Raw genomic sequence first — 10,967 nt, forward strand, 5'->3', positions numbered from 1 at the left:
AAGAGAACGTTCCAAGGCGGCAGAGGAGGTTACCAGCCGAAGGATGCAGTAGCAATAACAGGTATAGTTCCGCGGCGGCCGAGAAGACTCACCGCATAGGAATCGGGATGCGAGGCGAGGGATGCGGCGGGAAGGCCCCGACGGCTAAACGGAAGAGGCTGCAGGGCCGCCTCGGAATGGTCCAAGCATCGGATGCGATTGGGACGACTACCAGTGCCAACCCCTTATCCCGCGATGCGTCCGATACACAGATAGTTCCAAGGCGGCCGAGGAGCCTCACCGCATATCAATCGGGGTGCGAGGCGAGGGATGGGGCGGGAAGGCCCCAACGGCTAGACGGAAGAGGCTTCAGGGCCACCTCGGAATGGTCCAAGCATCGGACGCGCTTGGGGCGACTGCCAGTGCCAACCCCTTATCCCGCGATGCGTCCGATACACAGATGGTTCCAAGGCGGCCGAGGAGCCTCACCGCATAGCAATCGGGGGTGCGAGGCGAGGGATGGGGCGGGAAGGCCCCAACGGCTAGACGGAAGAGGCTTCAGGGCCGCCTAGGAATGGTCCAAGCATCGGACACGCTTGGGGCGACTACCAGTGACAGCCCCCTATCCCGCGATGCGTCCGATACGAAGATGGTTCCAAGGCGGCCGAGGAGCCTCACCGCATAGCAATCGGGGTGCGAGGTGGGGGATGCGGCGAGATGGCCCCAACGGCTAGACGGAAGAGGCCACAGGGCCGCGTCGGAATAGTCCAAGCATCGGACGCGCTTGGGGCGACTACCAGTGACAACCCCTTATCCCGCGATGCGTCCGATACGAAGATAGTTCCAAGGCGGCCGAGGAGCCTCACCGCATAGCAATCGGGGTGCGAGGTGGGGGATGCGGCGAGATGGCCCCAACGGCTAGACGGAAGAGGCTGCAGGGCCGCCTCGGAATAGTCCAAGCATCGGACGCGCTTGGGGCCACTACCAGTGACAACCCCTTATCCCGCGATGCGTCCGATACGAAGATAGTTCCAAGGCGGCCGAAGAGCCTCACCGCATAGCAATCGGGGTGCGAGGTGGGGGATGCGGCGAGATGGCCCCAACGGCTAGACGGAAGAGGCCACAGGGCCGCCTCGGAATAGTCCAAGCATCGGACGCGCTTGGGGCGACTACCAGTGACAACCCCTTATCCCGCGATGCGTCCGATACGAAGATAGTTCCCAGGCGGCCGAGGAGCCTCACCGCATAGCAATCGGGGTGCGAGGCGAGGGATGCGGCGAGATGGCCCCAAAGGCTAGACGGAAGAGGCTGCAGGGCTGCCTCGGAATAGTCCAAGCATCGGACGCGCTTGGGGCGACTACCACTGCCAACCCCTTATCCCGCGATGCGTCCGATACACAGATAGTTCCGAGGCGGCCGAGGAGGTGGGGGATGCAGCGAGATGGCCCCAACGGCTAGACGGAAGAGGCTGCAGGGCCGCCTCGGAATAGTCCAAGCATCGGACGCGCTTGGGGCGACTACCAGTGACAACCCCTTATCCCGCGATGCGTCCGATACACAGATAGTTCCGAGGCGGCCAAGGAGCCTCACCGCATAGCAATCGTGGTGCGAGGTGGGGGATGCGGCGAGATGGCCCCAACGGCTAGACGGAAGAGGCTGCAGGGCCGCCTCGGAATGGTCCAAGCATCGGATGCGCTTGGGGCGACTACCACTGCCAACCCCTTATCCCGCGATGCGTCCGATACACAGATAGTTCCAAGGCGGCCGAGGAGCCTCACAGCATAGCAATCGGGGTGCGAGGCGAGGGATGCGGCGAGAAAGCCCCAACGGCTAGAGGGAAGAGGCTTCAGGTCCGCCTCGGAATGGTCCAAGCATCGGACGCGCTTGGGGCGACTACCAGTTTCAACCCCTTATCCCGCGACGCGTCCGATACACAGATAGTTCCAAGGCGGCCGAGGAGCCTCACCGCATAGCAATCGGGGTGCGAGGCGAGGGATGCGGCGAGAAGGACCCAACGGCTACACGGAAGAGGCTTCGGGGCCGCCTCGGAATGGTCCAAGCATCGGACGCGCTTGGGGCGACTACCAGTGACAACCCCTTATCCCGCGACGCGTCCGATACACAGATAGTTCCAAGGCGGCCGAGGAGCCTCACCGCATAGCAATCGGGGTGCGAGGCGAGGGATGCGGCGAGAAGGACCCAACGGCTACACGGAAGAGGCTTCGGGGCCGCCTCGGAATGGTCCAAGCATCGGACGCGCTTGGGGCGACTACCAGTGACAACCCCTTATCCCGCGACGCGTCCGATACACAGATAGTTCCAAGGCGGCCGAGGAGCCTCACCGCATAGCAATCGGGGTGCGAGGCGAGGGATGCGGCGAGAAGGACCCAACGGCTAGACGGAAGAGGCTTCGGGTCCGCCTCGGAATGGTCCAAGCATCGGACGCGCTTGGGGCGACTACCAGTGACAACCCCTTATCCCGCGACGCGTCCGATACACAGATAGTTCCAAGGCGGCCGAGGAGCCTCACCGCATAGCAATCGGGGTGCGAGGCGAGGGATGCGGCGAGAAGGACCCAACGGCTAGACGGAAGAGGCTTCGGGTCCGCCTCGGAATGGTCCAAGCATCGGACGCGCTTGGGGCGACTACCAGTGACAACCCCTTATCCCGCGACGCGTCCGATACACAGATAGTTCCAAGGCGGCCGAGGAGCCTCACCGCATAGCAATCGGGGTGCGAGGCGAGGGATGCGGCGAGAAGGACCCAACGGCTAGACGGAAGAGGCTTCGGGTCCGCCTCGGAATGGTCCAAGCATCGGACGCGCTTGGGGCGACTACCAGTGACAACCCCTTATCCCGCGACGCGTCCGATACACAGATAGTTCCGAGGCGGCCGAGGAGCCTCACCGCATAGCAATCGGGGTGCGAGGCGAAGGATGCGGCGAGAAGGACCCAACGGCTAGACGGAAGAGGCTTCGGGTCCGCCTCGGAATGGTCTAAGCATCGGACGCGCTTGGGGCGACTACCAGTGACAACCCCTTATCCCGCGACGCGTCCGATACACAGATAGTTCCAAGGCGGCCGAGGAGCCTCACCGCATAGCAATCGGGGTGCGAGGCGAGGGATGCGGCGAGAAGGACCCAACGGCTAGACGGAAGAGGCTTCAGGGCCGCCTCGGAATGGTCCAAGCATCGGACGCGCTTGGGGCGACTACCAATGACAACCCCTTATCCCGCGACGCGTCCGATACACAGATAGTTCCGAGGCGGCCGAGGAGCCTCACCGCATAGCAATCGGGGTGCGAGGCGAGGGATGCGGCGAGAAGGACCCAACGGCTAGACGGAAGAGGCTTCAGGGCCGCCTCGGAATGGTCCAAGCATCGGACACGCTTGGGGCGACTACCAGTGACAACCCCTTATCCCGCGACGCGTCCGATACACAGATAGTTCCGAGGCGGCCGAGGAGCCTCACCGCATAGCAATCGGGGTGCGAGGCGAGGGATGCGGCGAGAAGGACCCAACGGCTAGACGGAAGAGGCTTCAGGGCCGCCTCGGAATGGTCCAAGCATCGGACGCGCTTGGGGCGACTACCGTTGCCAACCCCTTATCCCGCGATGCGTCTGATACACAGATAGTTCCGAGGCGGCCGAGGAGCCTCACCGCATAGCAATCGGGTTGCGAGGCAGATTATTGGGAAGGGAACCCCCTGGGATGCGGCTCAAGCAGTGCCCAAAGGGACTGGAATGCGGAATCACATCGAGAGACCCAAATGCTATACGAGGGCTCAAATCGAATTATCGATTTGGCCACGACATGGACGCATCGGAACGACTACCTTTGCCGAACCACTCGCAATTGCATCCATACCGAAACCAATAGACATTTCCGTTAGAGCCCTCGCATAGCATTCGGGAATCTCGCATGCCCCTCTAAATCGACCAATGCTGGCGCTCAATGAAAATCCGAGCGCTACCACCGTTCGAGCGCCAGCATTGGTCGAGTTAGAGGGGCACGGGGGAGAATGCTCCAGTCAACACCTCCCCTATATAAGTTATTTGTCCGATTCTCGCACAACCGTAGTCTGCCTCGTCGAATCAAACAACGGTCCCAGATTCCGACTTCCGTTCCGTAGAGACCCAAAAGCTAGATGGAGGCTCGCAAGAAAGAGAGTCGGCGCATAGCAATCGGGTTTCTCGAACGTTTAGGGACCGAGCTCACTTGCGGATAGGGCAAAATCCGCCAAGCAACCCAAAAGCTAGACGGGGGCTCGAATCGAATCGCCTAGGCGGCCACAACAACGACGTGTTGGATCGACTACCAGTGCCAAACCATTCAGCAAGACTAGTCTGTGTCGAGGCCGGATAGAGATTCTCAGAGAGCGCCCGCATAGCATTTAGGAGACCTGCCGCGTCCCTCACACTCGACAAATGGTGGTGCACGTTTATAAATCCGAGCGATCCCAACCCTTTCAAGCACCAACATCGGTCGAGATAGAGGGGCACGGAGGGGGCTGCGTGAGACAACACAGTCCCCTATATAAGTTATTTGTCCGATTCTCACACATCCGAAGAATGGTCATCAAATCGGACAACAGCCCAAACTTCCGACTTCCGTCCCAGAAAGCCCAAGAGCTATCTAAAACGTTCATGGCCGGAACTCGATCGCGGCTATACCAGTCCGCCAAGCAACCCAAAAGCTAGACTGGAGCTCTAGTCGAATCACCTCTGTGGCCATTGCAAGGACGTGTTGGAGCGACTACCATTGCCGAACCATTCCGCAGGTCGAGTCCATACCAAGGCCGCATAGAGATTCACGATGAGCTCCTGCATAGCAATCAGGAGACTTGCCGTGTCCATCACAATCGATAAATCCTGGTGCAAGATTTTTGCATCCGAGCGCTCCAACCAGTCGAGCACCAACATCAATCGACATAAACGGGCACGGGGGGAGGATGCTCGAGAACACTACCTCCCCTATATAAGTTATTTGTCCGATTCTCAAGCAGCCGAAGTCTGGTCATCGAATCGGGTCAAAGACCACAACTTCCGACTTTACCCACAATGCAAGTCATCGAATCGAACATCGGCCCCCGAGTCGGACTCCATGCGTATGTCAGGTCATCGGACCCAAATTCCGCCTTCCTGCGCATGGCGGGCCATCAATATCAACTCGGTCATCGGACCCAAACTCCGCCTTTTTGCGTATGGCACGCCTTCAAATCGGTCATCGGACCCAAATTCCGCCTTCCTGTGCATGGCGGGCCATCAACATCAACTCGGTCATCGGACCCAAATTCCGCCTTTCTGCGCATGGCACGCCATCAACTCGGTCATCGGACCCAAATTCCGCCTTCCTGCGCATGGCAGGTCATCGGACACAAATTCAGACCTCGCCAATATGCCTACGTATCGAATCGGTCATCGGACCCAACTTCCGACTTCATCCATACTGTAGGGTCTTTGAGGTTGGCGCGGTGCGCTCAACCCAGGGAGTCGACCCATCGAAGCATACACCTCCCCTATATAAGCTATTTGTCCGATTCCCACACCTGTGTAGTTTGCACCTCTGACCAGGACATCGACCCCAACTTCCGAACTCGACTGCAACGACGGCACCAGCGCCTTGGTGCGCACCTTGCGACGCACAGTCCCAACATTCGCCTTCCTGCACATGGCAGGTCATCGGACCCAAATTCCGACCTCGCGAGTATGCCTACATATCGAATCGGTCATCGGACCCAACTTCCGACTTCATCCATACCGTAGGGTCTTTGAGGTTGGCGCGGTGCGCTCAACCCGGGGAGTCGACCCAACGAAGCATACACCTCCCCTATATAAGCTATTTGTCCGATTCCCACACCTGTGTAGTTTGCACCTCCGATCAAGACATCGACCCCAACTTCCGAACTCGCCTCCAACGACCGAACCAGCGCCTTGGTGCGCACCTTGCAACGCACAGTGCCAACATTCGCCTTCCTGCACGTGGCAGGTCATCGGACCCAAATTCCGACCTCGCGAGTATGCCTACATATCGAATCGGTCATCGGACCCAACTTCCGACTTCATCCATACCGTAGGGTCTTTGAGGTTGGCGCGGTGCGCTCAACCCGGGGAGTCGATCCAACGAAGCATACACCTCCCCTATATAAGCTATTTGTCCGATTCCCACACCTGTGTAGCTTGCACCTCCGATCAGGACATCGACCCCAACTTCCGAACTCGACTAAAAAGACCGCACCAGCGCCTTGGTGTGCACCTTGCAACGCACAGTGTCAACATTCGCCTTCCTGCACATGGCAGGTCATCGGACCCAAATTCCGACCTCATGAGCATACCTACTAATCGAATTGGTCATCGGACCCAACTTCCGACTTCATCCATACCGTAGGGTCTTTGAGGTTGGCGCGGTGCGCTCAACCTGGGGAGTCGACCCATCGAAGCATACACCTCCCCTATATAAGCTATTTGTCCGATTCCGACACCTGTGTAGTTTGCACCTCCGCTCAGGACATCGACCCCAACTTCCGAACTCGCCTGCAACGACCGAACCAGCGCCTTGGTGCGCACCAAAAGTGCGCACTTTTGGAGGGCACTTTTGTGCGCTCCAAAGGTGCGCACTTTTGGAGGGCACTTTTCTGCGCTCCAAAGGTGCGCACTTTTGGAGGGCACTTTTTGGAGGGCACTTTTCTGCGCTCCAAAGGTGCGCACTTTTGGAGGGCACTTTTTGGAGGGCACTTTTCTGCGCTCCAAAGGTGCGCACTTTTGGAGGGCACTTTTTGGAGGGCACTTTTCTGCGCTCCAAAGGTGCGCACTTTTGGAGGGCACTTTTTGGAGGGCACTTTTCTGCGCTCCAAAGGTGCGCACTTTTGGAGGGCACTTTTTGGAGGGCACTTTTCTGCGCTCCAAAGGTGCGCACTTTTGGAGGGCACTTTTCTGCGCTCCAAAGGTGCGCACTTTTGGAGGGCACTTTTTGGAGGGCACTTTTCTGCGCTCCAAAGGTGCGCACTTTTGGAGGGCACTTTTCTGCGCTCCAAAGGTGCGCACTTTTGGAGGGCACTTTTTGGAGGGCACTTTTCTGCGCTCCAAAGGTGCGCACTTTTGGAGGGCACTTTTGTGCACTCCAAAGGTGCGCACTTTTGGAGGGCACTTTTCCTGTGCTCCAAAGGTGCACACCTAGGTGAGCACCTTCGACCACACCTTGTAGCACACCAAACTCTGACTTTCGACTTCATCCGCAATGCAGGGTCTTTGAGGTTGGCGCAATGCGCACAACCAGGGGAGTCGACCCATCAAACCCAACACCTCCCCTATATAAGCTATTTGTCTGATTCTCATACATGCGTAGCCTGCAGGAGCAATTAGGACATCGACCCCAACTTTCGGCTTCTAAACGAAAACAAGGTCTTTGAGGTTGGTGTAATGCGAACAACTAGGGGAGTCAACCCATCAAACCCAACACCTCCCCTATATAAGCTATTTGTCTGATTCTCATACATGTGTAGTCTACAGGAGCAATTAGGACATCGACCCCAACTTTTGACTTCTTAACGAAAACAAGGTCTTTGAGGTTGACGTAATGCGCACAACCAGGGGAGTCGACCCATCAAACCCAACACCTCCCCTATATAAGCTATTTGTCCGATTCTCATACATGTGTAGCCTGCAGGAGCCATTAGGACATTGACCCCAACTTTTGACTTCTTAACGAAAACAAGGTCTTTGAGGTTGGCGTAATGCGCACAACCAAGGGAGTTGACCCATCAAACCCAACACCTCCCCTATATAAGCTATTTGTCTGATTCTCATACATGTGTAGCCTGCAACAACGATTAGGACATCCACCCCAACTTCTGAATTCGTCTGCGTTGACCGCACCAAAGGTGCACGCCTTGGTGCTCACCAAAATCCGACTTCCGACTTCTTCTGCTATGCGGGGTCTTTGAGGTTGGCGCAGTGCGCACAACCAGGGGAGTCAACCCACCGAATGCAACACCTCCCCTATATAAGCTATTTGTCTGATTCTCATACATGCGTAGACTGCAGCAATGATTAGGACATCCACCCCAACTTTTGACTTCTTAAACAAGACAGGGTCTTTGAAGTTGGTGCAGTGCACACAACCAGGGGAGTCGACCCATCAAACGCAACACCTCCCCTATATAAAGCTATTTGTCCGATTCTCATACGTGTAGTCTGCAGCAGCGATTAGGACATCGACCCCAACTTCCGAATTCGTTTGCATTGACCGCACCAAAGGTGCACGCCTTGGTGTGCACCCTGGAGTGCACTTTGGTGCTCACCTCGGTGCACACTTTGGTGTGCACCTCGGTGTGCACCAAAGGTGCGCACCTTGGAGCGCACCAAAGGTGTACACTTTGGAGCGCACCACATAGGGTCTTTGAGAGGTTGGCGCAGTGCGCACACCAAGGTGGGTGTTGAGGTGCGTGCCGAGGTGGGTGGGTGCTAGGGTGCGCTCCATGGTGGGTGCCAGGGTGGGTGCGTGCTAGGGTGGATTCCAAAGAGGGTCATAGGGTGGGTGCCAAGGTGGGTTGGTGATATAGTGGGTTCAAAGGTGGGTACTAGGGTGGGTTCCAAGGTGGGTCACAAGTTGGGTGCCAGGATGCGTGGGTGTTAGGTTGGGTGCCAAGGTGGGCTCCTGCGTGGGTGGGTGCTAGGGTGGGTTTCAAGGTGGACGCGAGGGCGGGTGCCAAGGTGGGTAACAAGTTGGGTGTTAGGATGGGTGAGTGCTAGAGTGGGTGCCAAGGTGGGTGGGTGCTAAGGTGGATGCCAAGGTGGTTCACAGGGTGGGTGGGTTCTAGGGTGAGTTCCAAGGTGGGTCACAGGTTCAGTGCTAGGGTGGGTGTCAAGGCGGGTGTCGAGGTGCCTGGGTGCTAGGGTGTGGATGCCAATGTGGGTCATAGGGTGGGTACTAGGGTGGGCTGCAATGTGGGTGCCAAGGTGGGTAACATGCTCGGTGGGTTCTAAATTGGGTGCCAGGGTGGGTGTGCACCCACCTTGCCCGAGGTGGGTGCCAAGGTGCCAGTGTGGGTGGGTGCTAAGGTGGATGCCAAGGTGGGTGAGAAGGTGGGTGATAGGTTGAGTGGTAGGATGGGTGGGTGCCAAGATGGGTCACAGGGTGGGTGCAAGGGTGGGTAGGTGCTAGGGTTGGTGTCAGGGTGGGTGGGTGCTAGGTTGGGTTCCAAGGTGGGTGCGAGGGTGAGTGTCAAGGTGGGTCACAGGTTAGGTGCTAGGATGGGTGAGTGCTAGGGTGCAAAGGTGCCAGGGTGGGTGCTAGGATGGGTCGATGCTAGGGTGAGTGGCAAGGTGGGTCCACAAGTGTCAAGGTGGGTGCCGAGGTGGGTGCCAAGTCGGCGACTGCTATGGTGGATGCCAAGGTGGGTCACGGGGTGGGTGCCAAGTTGCTAGGTTGGGTTCCAAGGTGGGTGCCAACGTGGGTGCTAGGGTGCGTGGGTTAAAGGGTGTGTCACAACGTGGGTGCCAGGATGGGTGCGCACCCACACTGGCCAAGACGGGTGCGGGTGCAAGGTTGGGTTCCAAGCCCGGTCACAGGCTGGGTGCTAGGATGGGTGGGTGCCAAGGTGGGCACCAGGGTGGGTGCACCCACCCTGGCCAAGGTGGGTCACGGGGTGGGTCCTAGGGTGGGTAACGGGGTGGGTACTAAGGTGCGTGCCAAGGTGGGTCATAGGGTGGGTGCCAAGGTGGGCACCAGGGTGGGTGTGCACCAACCCTAGCCAGGGTAGGTCACGGGGTGGTTGTCGGGGTGGGCGTCAAGGAGCCAAGGTGGGTGGCAAGTAGCCAAGTTGCGTGCCAAGGTGGGTGTCGGGGTGGGTGCCAAGGATCCAAGGTGGGTGCCAAGGAACCAAGGTGGGTGTCTGGGTGGGTGCCGAGGTGGGAGCCAGGGTGGGTCCCAAGGTGAGTGCAAAGGTGGGTGCCAGGGTCAAGGTGAGTGCCAATGTGGGTTCCAAGGTGCCAGGGTCAGGGTGAGTGCCAATGTGGGTTCAAAGGTGCTAAGTTGGGTGCGAGGTTGGGTGCGAGGGTGGGTGGGTGCCAAGGTGTGCTAGGTGGAAGCCCGGGTGGGTCGGCATCCCATGGGTGTCGAGTTGGGTGCCTGATGGGTGCTTCTTGTCAAGTTTTAGTCGTCGGGACTCATTTCGAGCCTTAGAGGTCGTTTCTTGTCCGGTTGCCCTGTCTTCGACCTGGGAACCCAATTTTGGTCCTCGGGTCCCATTTTTTTTTGTCTCGCATCCCACTTTTGGCCTGTGGCCTTTTCGGGGTCGATTCTCGTTTTGGGCATCAGAGCATGTTTCTTCTCCTAAAACCCAATATTTGTTTATTAAGTCTCGGAACACATTTTTGTTCTCGTGGACCCATCATGGGTCTTGGAACGCATTTGTGGTCCTTGGGTCCCATTTTGCATCCCGAAACTTGTGTTTTGGTGCTTGATCCCTATTTTGGGTGCCCACCTTGCACCAAGTGCGCACCCGGGGCAAACCGAGCGCCTTGGTGCACCAGGGCAAGATCGAGCGTGCACCCGAGGCGCCCCGAACATGCACCAAGGTGCACTCGGCCCACATGTGAGCGCAGGTCGTTGCGCCCGAGGTGGTGTGTGGGCACCGCGTTGCAGACGGGACACTGCACGCACACGACGCCCCCTCCAGGTGCACGCACGTAGGCCGGGCCGGGTGCACACCCGACGCCCTAGCAAGGTGCGCGCACCCGGGCAGGGCTCACACTTGGCGAACGGGGCGCACTTCGCGAGGGAGGGTGTGCACCTCGACGGGGGTGGGTGGCCGGGGTGGATTCGCACGTGGGTCGCGGTTTGCTAAGTACACACTGCGACAAGCTCATAACGGGTGCGATCATACCAGCGTTAGTGCACCGGATCCCATCAGAACTCCGCAGTTAAGCGCGCTTGGGCCGGAGTAGTACTGGGATGGGTGACCTCCCGGGAAGTCCCGGTGTTGCACCCT

At 58.4% G+C, this 10,967-nt stretch overlaps 1 non-coding gene across 1 annotated transcript; it reads left to right on the plus strand.

Annotated features, from left to right (window-relative positions):
• The first annotated feature begins 10,848 nt into the window (after positions 1-10,848).
• Positions 10,849-10,967, plus strand: LOC131869974 (5S ribosomal RNA). Its single transcript, XR_009368342.1, has one exon. It is a non-coding gene; the product is annotated as a 5S ribosomal RNA (ribosomal RNA).

This window comes from Cryptomeria japonica, unplaced genomic scaffold (genome assembly GCF_030272615.1).
Source record: "Cryptomeria japonica unplaced genomic scaffold, Sugi_1.0 HiC_scaffold_274, whole genome shotgun sequence".
NCBI lineage: Eukaryota > Viridiplantae > Streptophyta > Pinopsida > Cupressales > Cupressaceae > Cryptomeria > Cryptomeria japonica.